Source organism: Notamacropus eugenii, chromosome 4 (genome assembly GCF_028372415.1).
Source record: "Notamacropus eugenii isolate mMacEug1 chromosome 4, mMacEug1.pri_v2, whole genome shotgun sequence".
NCBI classification, from domain to species: Eukaryota; Metazoa; Chordata; class Mammalia; order Diprotodontia; family Macropodidae; genus Notamacropus; species Notamacropus eugenii.
In genome coordinates this window covers 144071837-144088019 of record NC_092875.1, presented here as the reverse complement: position 1 = coordinate 144088019, position 16183 = coordinate 144071837, and the positions used below count along the sequence as shown (strand labels likewise).

The window sequence follows — 16183 nt, the reverse complement described above, 5'->3', positions numbered from 1 at the left end:
GACATGTTAAAGCCAACACTTCCAAAACTGACCTCATTGCCCCTAAACCTTCCTCTCCTCCAAAATTCTGTTACTTTTCAAGATGCCGGCATTTTCCCAGTCCCTTCTTGACTCCTCACTATCTCTCACCCTTTCATACCCAGTCTATTGCCAAGGTTAATCTATTTCACCTTTGCCACATTTCTAGAATATTCTCCCTTCTCTCCTCAGATACTTCTACCACCCTGGTGGTGGCCCTTTTCTTTTCATATCTGAACTATTGAAATAAATAGCTGGTTGATTTTCCTATTCTAATCTCTCCCCACTCTAGCACATCCTCCACTGAACTGCCAAAGTAATTTTCCTAAAACATAGTCTGATCATGCCCTATTCCTTCAACCCACTCCCCACCCCTATTCAGTAAACACCAATGGCTCCCTATCATCCTCATGATTCAATATTGAATCCTGTTTGGTTTTTAAAACCTTTCATAACCTAACTTCCTCCCCACTACCCCATCACCTTTCTAGTCTTCTTACATTGGTAGGAGTATGTGTGAGGATGCTGTTTTGTTTTTGCCCATGTTGGTTATCTGTGCCCACATGAGTCCATTTAGATGTGGTTCACAGGAAAATAAGAATAGATATTCTTAGCATCCCCAACTCCCACTCTTTTCCAAAGAAGATTTTAATTCCTGACAAGAGAGAAAACAGGAGGTTGGGGGCCGGAGAGTAGCCACTCAGCTCTCCACAGAGAGAAAAAGGACTAAGCTAGATTTATGTTTATCTGTTCCCTTAAAATTGTGTCTAAGGGAAGTAATTTTTAGGTTCAAGCTATACTACTCATCACTATCCCTTAACAGGAAAGAAGTACCCCAAGCTATATATCTAAGACCTGACTTCCTTCCCACCAAATGCCAGTTCTACAATGAATATACAAAGCAAATAAGCTCATAATGCAAGCTAATAGCAAAATAGAAATCAGAGAAAGTGTCCATTGGAAAATATATATTAGACAATTCAGAATGAATGAGCTTTCATTGGGAATGAGAAAACTCAGCTCAGTCAAAAAAGAGAGAGCTCAGATCTCACCTAGGGGGGAATTTCCCAATGTCTTTAGGGTAAAGAATATGATAGAAATCACCAGCTCTTTTACATGTTAGCTTCTTCCCAGAGTCTTTCTTTCTCTGGGGAGATATGAAGAGAAATTGAAATGATTCATTTTCTTTCTCAATGTTGGATACCTAAAAGACCATGACTTTTTTTCTCTTCAAATCAACACAAATCTGGGTTCATGCAGGCTTAGACCTTGATCTCATCGAGGAAGAGTGACTCATAACAGGAGTTTTTTAGGCTCAGATTACACACATTCCACCTCTATTCCCTACCCTAGGTACATTTTAATCCAGTAACCCTGGCATCCTTGCTGTCCTGTGAACAAGACAATCCCTTTATTCATTGCAGGCATTTTCTTTTTTTTTTTTAAATATGTATTTATTGATATTTTCTGTTTCTTACAAGTATTCCATGTATCCCGCTTCCCCCCAGAGGGCCATTATTGTATGACAAATATTATTTTTTGGAGAAAGGAAAAAATCAGTACAACAGATTGATACATTGAAAAAGTGTAAAAATTTGTGCAATGTCCAACACCTGTGGACCTCTGACTTCCAGTATTATGTTCTCTCAGTTACTTTGCTATTTTTTTTTTAAGGTGTCCCTCTTCCCACTGGCTCTCTTTTCCTTTTCCTTGATCTCCTCTTATTTGATGTTCCCATTTCTTCTTTAGCTGGTTCTGTTCTTTAGTTTTTTGATTTAATTTTGTTGCCCCTTTTCAAAAACGATATCTCTTATTGTCTATCCATCTCTTTCTGTTTACTCTAGACCTTCATTCTCTGATTCATGACCTCGCTAATTATCTTGTCTCCCCCTTTTCTCTGTATTCTTCATGCAGTCAAAGCTTCCAAGATATCCATTCTAAGATCTCCTCTCTAGACATTTTCTGATACTGCCTTGTAGGGCTTGCCCCATGGATTCCCCTTTTCCATTTTGTCATACTTGAAGAACAATGCCAATTATTGCAGATGTCAGAGAGGACATTACCTCATGGGAGGGTCTTTCCCCAATATATCCTTGATCTATACCCTCTCTTTTTTACCTTTCTTTTCTACATTGCCCTACAAATCTTCCTTTGTCCATGCACTACTACTTCTCTGGTTGCTGCTAGGGAGTTCCAACTCCCTCTGCTCACAGGACAAGAAGATTTTTCAAGCATCAAATCCTCCAGGCTTCATCCAGTGTATGATCTTCATTTCCTTTAGATGATAATTTCTCTTCCCCCACAGGAACATTTGTCAATGCTACCCCCTCATCTCCAAAGTAAGGCATTCATTTCATCTATTTCTCTGTAGGCTCTTCTCTTTCTGAGACCACAGATTTCATTTTCTTCTCATTGCCAACCCTTGGTGTATCACTTACTGCTCTCTATCTCCCTGATTCTCTTCTCCTTTTATGTATTCCCCAATACTGTAACACAGTTACTCAAAAGAAGCATTCACCTGTAGGTAGGGTATCACCAGGTTCTGTCCAAAATGCCCTATCTACCTCTTTATTGCTACCTCTACCAGATTTTTGACTTCACTTTTGTCTGCTTCTGTACATTTAGACAGAAGTCTCTTACAGGTCATTCTGTTGTCACTCTGTTACTATGGCTGCCCTTGCCTGCTGCATTTATTCATTACTCCTGCATCTCTACTGTTTAGGGTATTTAAGAGGCAAATAATCTCTTCAGTTTTGGTTTGCTTTCTTACAAAGCTTTCATTTTTTTTGTTGCCATTGACCATCTTTTTTTTCCTCTGTAGTTAAGCTCAGAATCTGGACTGTATCCTGAGCTCCCTTGCTTTTCAGAACACATTCCATTCCCTTCTCCCTTTTCTAGTGGGTGTGGAATAGTCTTGCATTATTTAAACGTCCTTTCCGTTGTATTTGAAGGTTTTTATCCAGATGGTCTGCAGAACTTGTTTTGGAATTGAATTGTTAAATTTAACCACTATATGTCTTGAAATTTGCAGCCATGTGTTTATTTGTTTCTACTGCTGAACTGAATTCTTTCAATTAAGATTTTTATTTTCTATATTTAGAATTTCTGAGTGGTTCTTTTTTATTATGTCCTCCAATATGACATCAAGGTTTTTTTTTGTCGTTTTACATTCTTATGGAAGACCTAAGATCCTTGGGTTGTTTATGCATCCTGTCTTTGAGTTCACTGTTTTGCTTGCATAGTGAGCATGTTTTCTTTTAACATTCTTGTTTTTTGCTTCTCTTATATATCACCCTTCAATTTTATGTATATGTATTCCCAATCTACTGTTCTCTCTTTTGTCTCTTTGGTGAGACTTGCCATAATAGATTCAAGTTTTTCAATTCTGTTCATTATTTTTGCTCTGCCAGATATAGATTTTGTTCTCATTTTTTCTCAGTTCTCTTTTAAAACACTCAGGAATAGCATGTTGTGGGTTCATGTTCTCCTCAAATTCCACAGGGTCCTGTGTTTCATTCAATGTTATAGAATTGTCCTTTATTTTTCAGTATTCATTCATACATGCCTGAACTCATTCAGTAGATACTGAAGCTACTTCTATAGCTGCTGTTTTTCTATTGATTTATCTATTTATGTTTAAGGTCTTAAGAGTTTTCTTCTTCCTCAAATCTTTGATAATTTGTCTTTTTCTCCTTTATTTTCTTTATCACCCATTTGGTGACTTCCTTTTCCATCGTTGTTGTTTCTTTGGGGGCTGGATGTCAAAGTGCCACAGCCTTTCTGCACTGGGCAACTGATGGTCTACTAGCCAAGATCTGCCCCAAATGACTTTTGAGTAGTAAGAACTGGTTCCATTTGGATGCTGTGTTCTTCCCTCTTGCTATACAGCTCCCTCCATGCACAATGTCCTTTCCTGGTGATTGCTCTGATTCTTTCTGTTTCTCAGGCCCACCATCAGCAGTGAAAGTTCATAGATTTACAGTGTTGTTATCTCCAGTTTGCCACCCTAGACAGGCTTTTGTTCATTAAAGGCTATGGTCAAGCTGTCTATCAAGGATTGGGCAAACTTCTGAAGACTGGAGTGGGGGTATGTCTCCATGGTACTGGAAAGGTAGGGGTAATAGGGTGCAAGGGTGGGTTTTAATGTAAGCCTGTGTCATGTCTTTGAGTTTAGTAGTGTTGAGATTTAGGGGTTCTGAGACCCCAAAATAGTGATGCATGAGTCCTGTCTGAATGAGTTCAACCCAAGCCTTCTTTCAACCAAAGAAAAACAGAATTTGTTAAAAATCTGTCATATTGGCCTGGACTCCTAAGGAATCTAAACATTTGTAGCACTAATGTAAACAGACTGGATTGAATCGGAGTCCTTCATGGAAACAAGATGGATCTTCTATACAGTAAGACTATAGGAGACATCTGGTGTTGTGTAATGTTAATGAGATTTATGTTAATGAAAGATCTTCCCTTCCCATTAATAGACCTCACCTGGAGCTCATTAAGGGAAGCTTGATTAGGGGGAGGCTTGTTTTGTAGGAAGGCTCACACTTTTGTTAATTAATGAGGGACTGGGTCAAAAGAGATGTGCCCTCTATATATACTCTGAGATAAAGTTTTGCTTTGGGGGCTTGGAAGAAGGCTTGTATGCCAGGTGAAATTCTGGGCAGCCATGCCTTCCCTCCCCCCCAACCCCTTTCAAAATACAGATGTTGGTGCTTCTCTCTCTGGTAACTATGTACGTAATGGTCAGACAGTTAGATCTGTCTGTTGATCTGTGATGTATGTATCACTTATGTTCAGACAGTTAGAATCCCTGTCTGTGGGTCTTTATTTCTCTGCTTGTACTATCTCTGTCAGTGAGTGTAATTAAAGTAGATTGTTGACCCATCAACAGTTGCTTTCCTTTTAGAAAAGCAGATCTAAGAACCCAGCAAGCCCTCTGATTTATCCTAGGGTGCTTGCTGCTACAGGTTGGCCAAGTAGTCTGGGGTGATTGGAGGAGGGATCTAGGGAGGATCTTGATGGGAGTGGCCAGTAGATTGAGGTCACTAGAGGTTGGAGGCCAAGAGAATGAGGTTTAGAAAGGATCAAGGGTGAGAAGTACCTTGAGGTGATCTAGAGATAACAGACAATGAAGGCCTAATCTAAGTTAATGGTAACAGAGAATTGAGCCTAGAGCTAATAAAAGACCAGCAGAGGGGATTATAGCCTCAGGTGACAGCCAGATCAACTGGGAAGGTTCAAGGGCCTGTATACGTACATACATATATATATATATATATATATATATATATATATATATATATATATATATATATATATATATATATATATATATATATATATATATATATATATATATGTATTCAAGGTTCCAGAGCCTGTATACCCTTATTAGTACAGCCTTGATGTGGGTAGCATGGGAGGTGGGGTGGGATGAGGTTCTGAGTAAACTCATGGTCAGTGAATATCAGTTCCTAGTTTTTTGTTTGTTTGATTTCCTTTAACCTTCTGTAGGATATTGGGTGACCTAGATCCTGGAGGCAACTAAGGTGGCTTTATTTTGGGCCCATAGTTTCTTTTTTGCAGAGGTTTTAGAGGCCATGGAGATTAAAGTAAATGTCTGATCTGCCATCTTCTACTCCAGACATTTTCACAGGCTTTCCCTTATTCTTTCCTAATGTCAACCTGACTTCCTTCAAGTTCTAGCTAAAACCGCACCTTCCATAGGAAGTCTTTCCTAATCCCTTTTTATTCTAGTGCCTTACCTCTGTTGAATATTTCCTACTTATTCTATACATAGCTTGTCTATATATATTGAATTGCAGGTCTCTCCTCCATTAGATTGTGAGCAACTCAAAACTCAATGTTTTGCCTTTATTTGTATCCTAAGCACTTAGCACAATTCCTATCATATAGCAAGTGATTAAAAATATTCTCTCATCTCTAGGCTTTCAAGGCACCACTTTCTTGTGATTTTCCTATCTGACCATTTCTTCTTGCTCTCCTTTGCTGGATCCTCAACCTGGTCATGTCCACTATGAAATCTGAGTATTCCCCAGGACTCTATCCTGGGTCCTCTTCTCTTCTCTCTCTTTACTACTTCATTTGGTGATTCAGAGCTCTCCTATGGATTTAATTATCATCTGTATGCCAATGAATCTCAAATCTACTCATCTAGGCCTAAACCCTTCACTGATTTCCAATCTGTCATCTTCAACTGCTTTCAAATTTCTTGAACTAAATATCCAGAAGACCTCTTTGAACCCAATATGTCTAAAACTAATCTCATTGTTCTTTTCTCTATACCTTGCTCCTTCCAAACATCCTTTTTACAGTCAAGGGTACCATCATCCTCCTAGTCCCCCCAGGATCATAAGTTGTCATTCTGGACTCCTCACTATCTCTTACCCTCCCATATCCAATCTATTTCCAAGGTCTGTCCATTTCATTTTCACAACATCTTTCAAATAGCACAATGCCTGGCATATAGTAGTGTTACAACTCAAATTAAGATACATGGAGGCACCAAGTTCTGAGTATGTTCAATTTATTGGCAAGGCTAGCAATTACCAATAAAAGAGTTCTCTCAGATCCTTGATCATTCAAAATACCACAATATGGGACTTGCTACCTTTCCTTTCCTTCACATTTGAAGGTCTCTCTTGAGATAGCTTGTAGAACTTGTTTTGGGAAATACAAGACAACAAAGAACAGGAGGCATCATAGATGGAAAAAGATATGATTGGTCACAAAGCTTATAGCATCATAGGTATGAGAAACAGTATGACTGACTAGAAATTGTGAATGAGTGGCTAGCTTCCATCTTGTTTCTAGGACATGTTCATTGTTTGATTCCACCAGCAAGGATAGTTTAGCAACAGTGGACCAGACTACCTTGGATAATAGACCAGAGTTCCAGACTCCCTCACTTGCATTCTTCAAGGGTATTTCAACAGATTTCTTTGTGGCAAGAATAGAACAGTGATTAGCAGGAGATCTGAATTTCTAAACTTAACTCAGAGATAATGAGTGGTTTACAGGAAGGCTGAATTTCCAAACTTAACTCTGAGACAAAGGAAACATGACTTAGGCAGTTACAAAACTGTCGGCAATGATACAGAATGAAAGTAATTACAATAATGGAGATGATGTCAATTTTATTTTCTCATTGGTGCTTATACCTACTTATTAATTCACTAAATGCTTATTGACTGATTGATTGTCATATGATAAGTGCTTCTTAAATTGTAGACAGTCTACCTGATACACAGTAGGAACAATAATTTTTTTTTTATTTATTATTTGAGTCAGGTTGCAAAAGGGTTTATATGCAAAACATAACATTTTATATTACATCCTGGAGGTAATAGGGAGCCACTTGGATTTTTTGAGTAGGAGAGTAACTGTACTTTAGGAAAATGGCTTTGTACTTTAGGAAAATAACTTTGACAATTGTGTGAAGGAAAGATCAGGATGGTGAGAGATCCAAATAACTGTGTGAAATAATATAAAGGGAAGAGAAAAAGCCACAAGAGTCTTGTGGGATTCCCAAGCTTAGTAGGGATGATCTGGATGGAGATCCAGCAAAGGAGAGACATAGAAAGGATGTTTAGAAAGACGAGAAGAAAACCAAGAAATAACACTGTCAGAAAAACCTGGAAAGGAAAAACTATCCAGATAAGGTTATCAACAGTGTCAAAGGCTGTAGAAAGGTCAAGGAGATTCAAGAAAGAACCATTAGATTGGCCAATAAGAGATTACTGGCCACACCTTACTCTCCTCCAAGTGTTCTGGGATCCAGAGACACTGGTCTCCTTGCCATGACTCACGCAAGATGCTTAATTGACTGACTGCATTTTTTTCAAGCTCTCCCTCATGTCCGGAATGCTCTCTCTCCTTGTTCCTGTCTCTTGGCTTCCCTGACTTCCTTCAAGTCTCAGCTAATGTCTCAACTTTTTCAAGACTTTCTTGGTTCTCTTTAATCTTAGTGCCTTCCCTCTTATAATATCTCCATTTTATTCTGTGTATATTATGTTGTTCATGTTTCTTTATGTTGCCTCCCCATTTAGACTGTAAACACCTTCAGAGCAGGAATTGTTTTTCTCCTTTCTTTGTATCCCCAACACTTAGTACAGTGCCTTGACGTGAACAAACACATACAGAAAGGGAAATTGACAGGATCTAAATGAATTGTGCTGATCCTTATAGTTTTTAAAAGTCAAGGTGTCAATGACATTCAAATTCCTGCTTATGCTCATAAATTATTTATAGTTTATATATTTATTTTGTCTTCTAGACTTTATTTAGTTCTAAAAGCAAAGGTCCTGGATATTACACAGATTTTTTAAAAAACAATTTCCCCACTAAAAAGAACAATGTATTCCAAACTTAATATCTTTATCAGTTCTTCAAAGACAATAATGCAAACTACCTGATAAAATGGAGGTTGTATTAGGTTTCTTTTCATGTAAATTACACCATAGCATTAAGATGCAACTGATTCAATACACACCTCTCTCTTGATTCTGATTAACTTCAATGCTAATCATGTCCAAAGAGCCAAACATAGAGAGTTATGATTATAATTTATCTCTTTTCATCAATGCTGTCAGATGAAAGCAGTCATCTGGAGATCCATTTACATTTATTAATTAAAGAACAACAAAAAATGCACATCAGCTTACTTAAGCTCTTAAATAAAAAAAGGTTCAAAAGTTCATTCTTATAACATTGTCATTCCAAGGGGAGGGGAAGGAGATGGTTCACCTTTAAAAAAGTTAGTATTCCATCTATCTCTATAGTAACCTTTATATTCTGAATATAACTCTTTGAGGGCAAGTATAATTTCAAGTTTGCCTTTGTATCCCCAACACCTATCTGAATGCTTGACATACTGCAGGTGCTTAAAAAATCTTTATTGAACTGAACTGAGACTGAATGAATAAGATAGATACCAGATGAGAGGAGACAAAGAGGGGCCAAAAGAGAAGATTCTAACTTACATAGAAAGTACTTCTGAAAAGACAAGACAGAGTACTAAAAATAGCATTTCCGGAGGTCCTGTTGGCTCTTCTTCTTGGGGCTTATTGAAATTCTTGATTATGGAGAGGGAAAGAGAGACAGATAGGAAAAGAAATGCATATTCTATGAGTTTTTGAGTTCCCAGAGTGAAAGCAAGTGAGCTTCTGGAAAGAGAGAGTACCATTCTTTTTTTTTTTTTTTTGTGATAAAGACTCACTTGTTTATTATGAACATGTACATACAGAGACATACATTAGTTACTATTGGTATGTACATGTTGAGATTCACATAACCTCATTTCAATTTATTTTTTTAAATTTATTTATTTATTTTAGTTTTCAACATTCATTTTCACAAAATTTTGAGTTCCAAATTTTCTACCCATCTCTCCCCTCCCCCCACCCCATAATGCCTTACATTCTGATTACCCCTTCCCTCAGTATCCCCTCCTTTCTATCACACCCCTCCCTTCCTTATCCTCATCTTCTCTCTTTTCTTATGGGACAAGATAGATTTCTATACCCCATTACTTGTATTTCTTATTTCCCAGTTGTATGCAAAAACAATTCTCAATATTCGTTCCTAAAACATTAAGTTCCAACTTCTCTCTCTTCCTCCCTCCCCACCAATCCCCACTGAGAAGGCAAGCAATTCAATATAGGCTAAATATGCATATTTTTGCAAAAGGTTTCCATAATAGTCATGTTGTATAAGACTAACTATATTTCCCTCCATCTTATACTGCCTCCCATTTATTCTATTCTCTCTTCTGACCTTGTCCCTCCCCAAAAGTGTTTACTTCTACTTACTCACTCCTCCCATTTGCCCTCCCTTCTATCTTCCCCCCCACCTCACTTGTACCTTTCCCCCTACTTTCCTGTAGTGTAAGACAGTTTCATACCAAACTGAGTGATCATGTTATTCCCTCCTTAAGCCAAATGTGAAGAGAGTAAGCTTCACTTTTTCCCTCTCACCTCCTCCCTTTTCTTCTTCATTTCAAAAGCTTTTTTTTGCCTCTTTTATGAGATAATTTGCCCCATTCCATTTCTCCCTTTCTTCTCCCAACATATTCCTCTCTCACCTCTTACTTTAATTTTTTTAGATATCGTCCCTTCTTATTCAACTCACCCTGTTCTCTCTGTCTATATATATGAGTATATACCTGTGTATGTGTGTGTATAATCCCTCCAACTACCCAAATACTGATAAAAGTCTCAAGAGTTACAAATATTACCTTTCCACATAGGAATGTAAACAGTTGAACTTTAGAAAGTCCCTTATGATTTGTCTTTCTTGTTAATCTTTTCATGCTTCTCTTGATTCTTGTGTTTAAAAATCAAATTTTCTATTCAGTTCTGGTCTGTTCATCAAGAATGCTTAAAAGTACTCTATTTCATTGAAAGATCATTTTTTCCTCCAGTTTTGCTGGATAGGTGATTCTTGGTTCTAATCCTAGTTCCTTTGACTTCTGAAATATCATATTACAATCCCTCTGATCCCTTAATGTAGAAGCTGCCAGAACTTGTGTTATCCTGATTGTATTTCCACAATACTCAAACTTTTTCTTTCTGGCTGCTTGCAATATTTTCTCCTTGACCTGGGAACTCTGAAATTTGGCTACAATATTCCTCTTTTCAGATCTCTTTCAAGAGGTAACTGGTGATTCTTTCAATATTTCTTTTGCCCTCTGTTTCTAGAATATTAGGGCAGTTTTTCTTGATAATTTCATGAAAGATGATGTCTAGGCTATTTTTTTGATCATGGCTCTCAGGTAGTCCCATAATTTTCAAATTGTCTCTCCTGGATCTATTTTTCAGGTCAGTTGTTTTTCCAATGAGATATTTCACTTTGTCTTCTATTTTTTTCATTCTTTTGGTTTTGTTCTGTAATTTCTTGGTTTCTCATAAATTCATTAGCTTTCATCTGCTCCATTCTAATTTTTAAAGAGCTCTTTTCTTCAGTGAGCTTTTGAACCTCCTTTTCCATTTGGCTAATTGTGCTTTTTAAAGCATTCTTCTCCTCACTGACTTTTTGGACCTCTTTTGCCAACTGAGTTAGCCTATTTTTAAAGGTGTTATTTTCTTCAGCAACTTTTTGGGTCTCCTTTAGTGTAAGGGGCCCAGAGGGTCCCAGAGGGTGCAAGTCAGAGGCAAAGCCTGTTCCTATGGGAACGGTGCTGATGCACACCCTGGCAGAAGCTCTGTGTGACCCTGACACCTGATGTTCCTGCAGATACCAATGTCCTGTACAGTAAAGTTACAAGTGAGCCTGGGAACCCAGGAACTAGCTGCAGGAACAAGATAAGCTTCCTTCCTTACTGTGGGTGTAAGGATGTGGAATAGTCATGAGATGGTGAAGTAATGGGATGAGCTCAGCATGTATGTGATTGGTGGATCAGCCTTTATAAACCCTAACCCTTAGCTGAATAGAGAGTTGTTGCCTGGATCATCTTGTCTCTGGTCTCCTTCCTTCAGGGCCCACAAATTAGAGGCCCATGGGTCAGGGGGATCCAGGGGGCTCGAACCTTGACCCCGAGCACTTTAGCAAGCTGTTGACTCATTTTTCATGATTTTCTTGCTTCACTCTCATTTCTCTTCCCATTTTTTCCTCCACCTCTCTTACTTGATTTTCAATCAAAATCTTTTTTGAGCTTTTCCATGCTCTGAAACCATTGCATATTTATTTTGGAGGTTTTGGATGCAGAAGCCTTGACATCCTCTGATGGTAAGCATATTTCTTCCTCATCTGAAAGGATGGAAGGAAACACCTGTTCACCAAGAAAGTAACTTTCTATAGTCTTATTTTTTTTCCCTTTTTTGGGCATTTTCCCAGCCAGTTACTTGACTTTTGAGTCCTTTGTCAAGAGGAGGGTATACTCTGGGCACCTGTAAGTTCTCAGTTCCTCCAAGGTGGCACAATCAAGGAAGAGGTGTTTACTCCTCTGCTGACCTGCACACTGGTCTGGGAGCAACCAACAACTTTTCTGCCCAGGATCTGGGAGTAGAATTCCCTCTCCACCACTGCTTTCAGTTCCATCACCCCAGGATTGATCTCAAGCCTGAGATTCAGATCAGCTGCTCAATTCCCCCAGGGGCTCCAAGTTGAGGGCTCCAAAAATGGATGCTGCTGCTGTAGTGGCAGCAGCCCTGGGTCCAGACCACGCTCCCTTCTGGGTGAAGGAGCTTTCTCACTGACCTTTGAAGCTGTCTGTGGTATTCATGGGTCAAGCAATCTGGGAACTGCTGCCACTGGTGGCTCCCTGACGTTCCTGCCTCCATTGCACCACGTGGCCCAGGTTGATCTGTGCTCTGCTTGGTGTTGGTGGGATAGAAACTTCCTGTTGGCCCTCAAGGCTGCCCTGGCTGGAAATCTCTTTCACTCTGTTGTTCTATGACTTTTGCTGCTCTAGGATTTGTTTAGAGTCATTTTTTACAGGTATTTTATGGGCTATGTGGGGGAGCTTCTACAGGTCTGTCTTTCTACTCTGCCATCTTAGCTCTACCCAGAGAATACCATTCTTGCTACCCTCTAGAGAAAGGAAAGTGCTCCCAAAAAGCTTCCTTCCAAACACACTATGCTAGTTTTTATTAACTTTCTTACTTTTCCATAGCAATGTTATGTTAGGCATTCTTCATGTGATGTAATTTTCTTTTTCTTGCAGGGCAGCTAGATGATACAGTGGATAAAATGCCAGCTCTGGAGTCAGGAAGATTCTTCTTCCTGAGTTCAAATCCAGCCTTAGACACCTACTAGTTGTGACTGGTGCACTCAGTTTTCTTGTCTGTAAAAGGAGTTGGAGAAGGAAATAGCAAACCACTGCAGATCTTTGCCAACAAAACACCAAATGAGGTCACAAAGAATAGGACATGACTCAACAAACAACTTTTTCTTGTGTGATACTAGTGCAGGTCTAACAACTCTACCCATACTTCTATCAATTATAATATAAAATTATTATTTTAATATAATGATATATACCCATATCTCCCAACTCATAATTCTCTTATTCTTCCTTTGTGGATGACTTGCAAACCCTTTACTATATTTATTTTCATAAATTTGCAGCTGGAAGTTGCCAACTACTAAAGGACTAAGCCATAGTGTAGGAGGATGAAGAGAATGATCAGAAGCACACTATTACAGATCTTGACATACAACCCATAGGCTAGCCTTTGTGTGTTGCAACTTTTTATTGTGCCTGGTCTTTTGAAGCTTGTTTTAATCCTTTCCTCCTCTGCCTTTCAATCTCAGAACTGAAAGAGTTTCAGACATTCTCTAGTCCAGCAACAACCACAATAGCTAACATTTATATAGTGCCTACTATGTGTCAGGCACTGTGCTAAGTGCTTTATAAATAATGCCTCATTTGATCCTCACAACAATGCTAGCAACTGTATATCCATCATTCATTTGAAGATGTTCAGTGAGGAAGAACTTACAATCTCCTGAAAAAATAGTCCACTTCTACCTAGATAAGGCTCTGTCTGATGGTGAGGATGTTTTATCATTCCATTAGAATGTTAACTCCTTCTGTGTGTAGTCTTTGTATCCCTAGCAAGTAGTACAATAGTTTGCACATAGCAGATGTTTCATAAATGTCTATTGGATGAAATTAAATTAAATTTATGTCAAGTTATAATCTACCTCACTGTTGGTTGGTTGGTAGGTTGTTTTCCTTCATTCCCAAAGAGGACCAAAATGACATCACCATGATAAAGTAAAAATTGAGGGTGTCTCATTGTGATTGATCGGACCAATATGAGCTTGGAATGCTCTATTGCTGGTTGGGCACAAATAGTCCGTGTGAGTATTTGGGGTGGATATTCCAAATTTGCTCATTCTACACTTACTTTGTGCTGTCTCAATTCTGCTTTGCTCACAGAGCACAACAAACTTTCTAATGTGGGTACTCCATGTTAAGCAGTTCTGTGTCAATGTCTCCCATATGGCACAGTTAAATGCAAAGTTCTTAAGAGAGACCTTGAGAGTGTCCTTGTATAACTTCTTCTGACTACCATGTGATTGCCTGCCCCATGTGAGCTCTCCATAAAATAGTCTTTTGGGCAAGTGTACATATCACATTTGAAAAATGTGTCCAGCCCATTGGAGTTGCGCTCTCTGAAACGTAGTTTGAATGCTTGGCAGTTTGGTTTGAGTAAGGACCTCAGTGTCTTGTACCTTATCCTGACAGGTGATTCTCAGAATCTTCCTAATACAGTTCAAATGGAAGCAATTCAGTTTCCTGGCATGGCACTGGTAGACTGTCCATATTTCACAGGCATACAACAATGAGGTCAGCACAATGGTTCTGTAAACCTTCAGTTTGGTAGTCAAATACCTCTTCTCTCCCAAACTTTTCTTTGGAACTTCCCAAACACTGAGCTAGCTCTGGTAATGTGTGCATCAAACTCACTGTCAATGTGCACATCCCTGGAAAGTACACTACCAGGATAAGTAAATTTATCCACAGCATTTAAAACTTCTCCATTTGTTGTAACTGATGGTTCCACATATGGATGGGGTGATGGCGGCTGATGGAGCACCTATGTTTTCTTGATGTTAATTATTAGGCCAAAATTAGTACATGCAGCAGAGAATTGATCCATACTTTGTTGCATCTCAGCTTCAGAAGCTTCACTGAGTGCACAATCATCTGCAAACAGAAAATCATGCACCAACACTCCCTCCACCTTGGTCTTGGCTTGTAGCCGTTTCAAATTGAAGAACTTACCATCAGTATGGTAGTTCACCTTGCTGCCGTGTACCCCCTCATTGAAAGCATTTGACAACATGGCTAAAAACATCATGCTAAAAAGCATGGGAGCAAGCACACAGCCCTGTTTCACTCCACTGGTGACTGGGAAGGCACGAAAACATTGTTCACTACCCAGAACTCAGGCAAACATGCCATCATTAAATTGATATACAATATTGATGAACTTCTCCTGGCAACCAAATTTTGACATAATTTTCCATAAGTCCTCAGGCCCAACAGTGTCAAAGGCCTTGGTCAGATCTACAAACATTGTATACAGATGTCTTTTCTGCTCCTGACATTTCTCTTGGAATTGTCAGGCAGCGAACACCATATTGACTGTTCCTCAGCCCTTTCTGAAGCCACACTGGCTCTCAGGTATGTGATCGTCTTTCAGACAAAGGATTAGCCTATGAAGAAGGACTCAAGCAAGAATCTTGCCAGCAATGACTGAGAGACTACCCCCTGTGATTGTTACAAGATAATGTATTCCTTTTACCTTTATAGAGATGGACAATGGAGGCATCCTTGAACTCCTGGGGGATAACCTCCTCTTGCCATATAACCTGGAAAATTTCACTCAGCTTTTATATGAGCAATGGTCCCCCTACCTTTTAAATCTCAGCTGGAATAAAATCAGCACCAGGTGTTTTGCCACGCGAAAGGAGCCTAATGGCCCTCAAAACCTCTTCTTCAGTTGGAAGTTCAGCTAAAGAGGGATTGACTTCAACCTGAGGTAAACAGTCAATGGCCTCAGCATTGATTGATAATGGTCTGTTGAGAACACTATGAAAGTGTTCAGCCCATCTCTCTAGGATCATGTCCTTATCACTGATCAATGTGGCTCCATCAGCACTCACTGTAATATCTACCTGTTTCTCCTAGTTTTTCCTTCTGGGACCACCAAGCAGAGCAAAACTTCTCTTCCACAAGATAACCTTTAAAATCCTTGAAATTTACCATGTTGGCATTTCTAACTATCCTATTCTCCAAGCTAGTATCCCTAGTTCCATCAACTGAATGCATATGACTGGTTTCCAATGTCCCTCATTTCCCCTTTGGACCTTACCACCTTATTCCCTTTTTGGGCCTTTCCTTCTTAAATTGTGATGCTTGAGTTTTGATTCAGATATTTTCTCAGAGTTGCCAACTCATCCAAATTTTTCTCACCACTACCCAAGGGATTTAGTCAACCAGGTCTAGGCAGGGGCTTTTCCTCTAAAGGAAAATTAATGGAATGCTAGAGAAAACCAGCCAACATCTTTTTGTAGCCACTTCTCTAATGTTTCCCATTCATCCTAGATATTCTTCTGGGGTTCCTTCATTAATCAGATTATTCAGCCTCATTGTTATGCTTGGGGCTAGTTGTAAATACACTGTGTGGCCATG

The 16183-nt window shown here is 39.0% G+C and overlaps 1 long non-coding RNA gene across 2 annotated transcripts in view; it reads left to right on the top strand.

Annotated features, from left to right (window-relative positions):
- LOC140498266 (uncharacterized) overlaps positions 1 to 16183 on the top strand; it is a 57597-nt gene that overhangs the window by 26017 nt on the left and 15397 nt on the right. The window contains exon 4 of one of the 2 annotated variants that reach the window (XR_011965041.1): positions 12701 to 13660. The exons of the other annotated variant lie outside the window; for it this stretch is intronic. This is a non-coding gene — a long non-coding RNA (uncharacterized lncRNA). Of the gene's footprint in view, positions 1 to 12700; positions 13661 to 16183 lie in introns of those variants that run through there. 2 annotated transcript variants of the gene reach the window in all.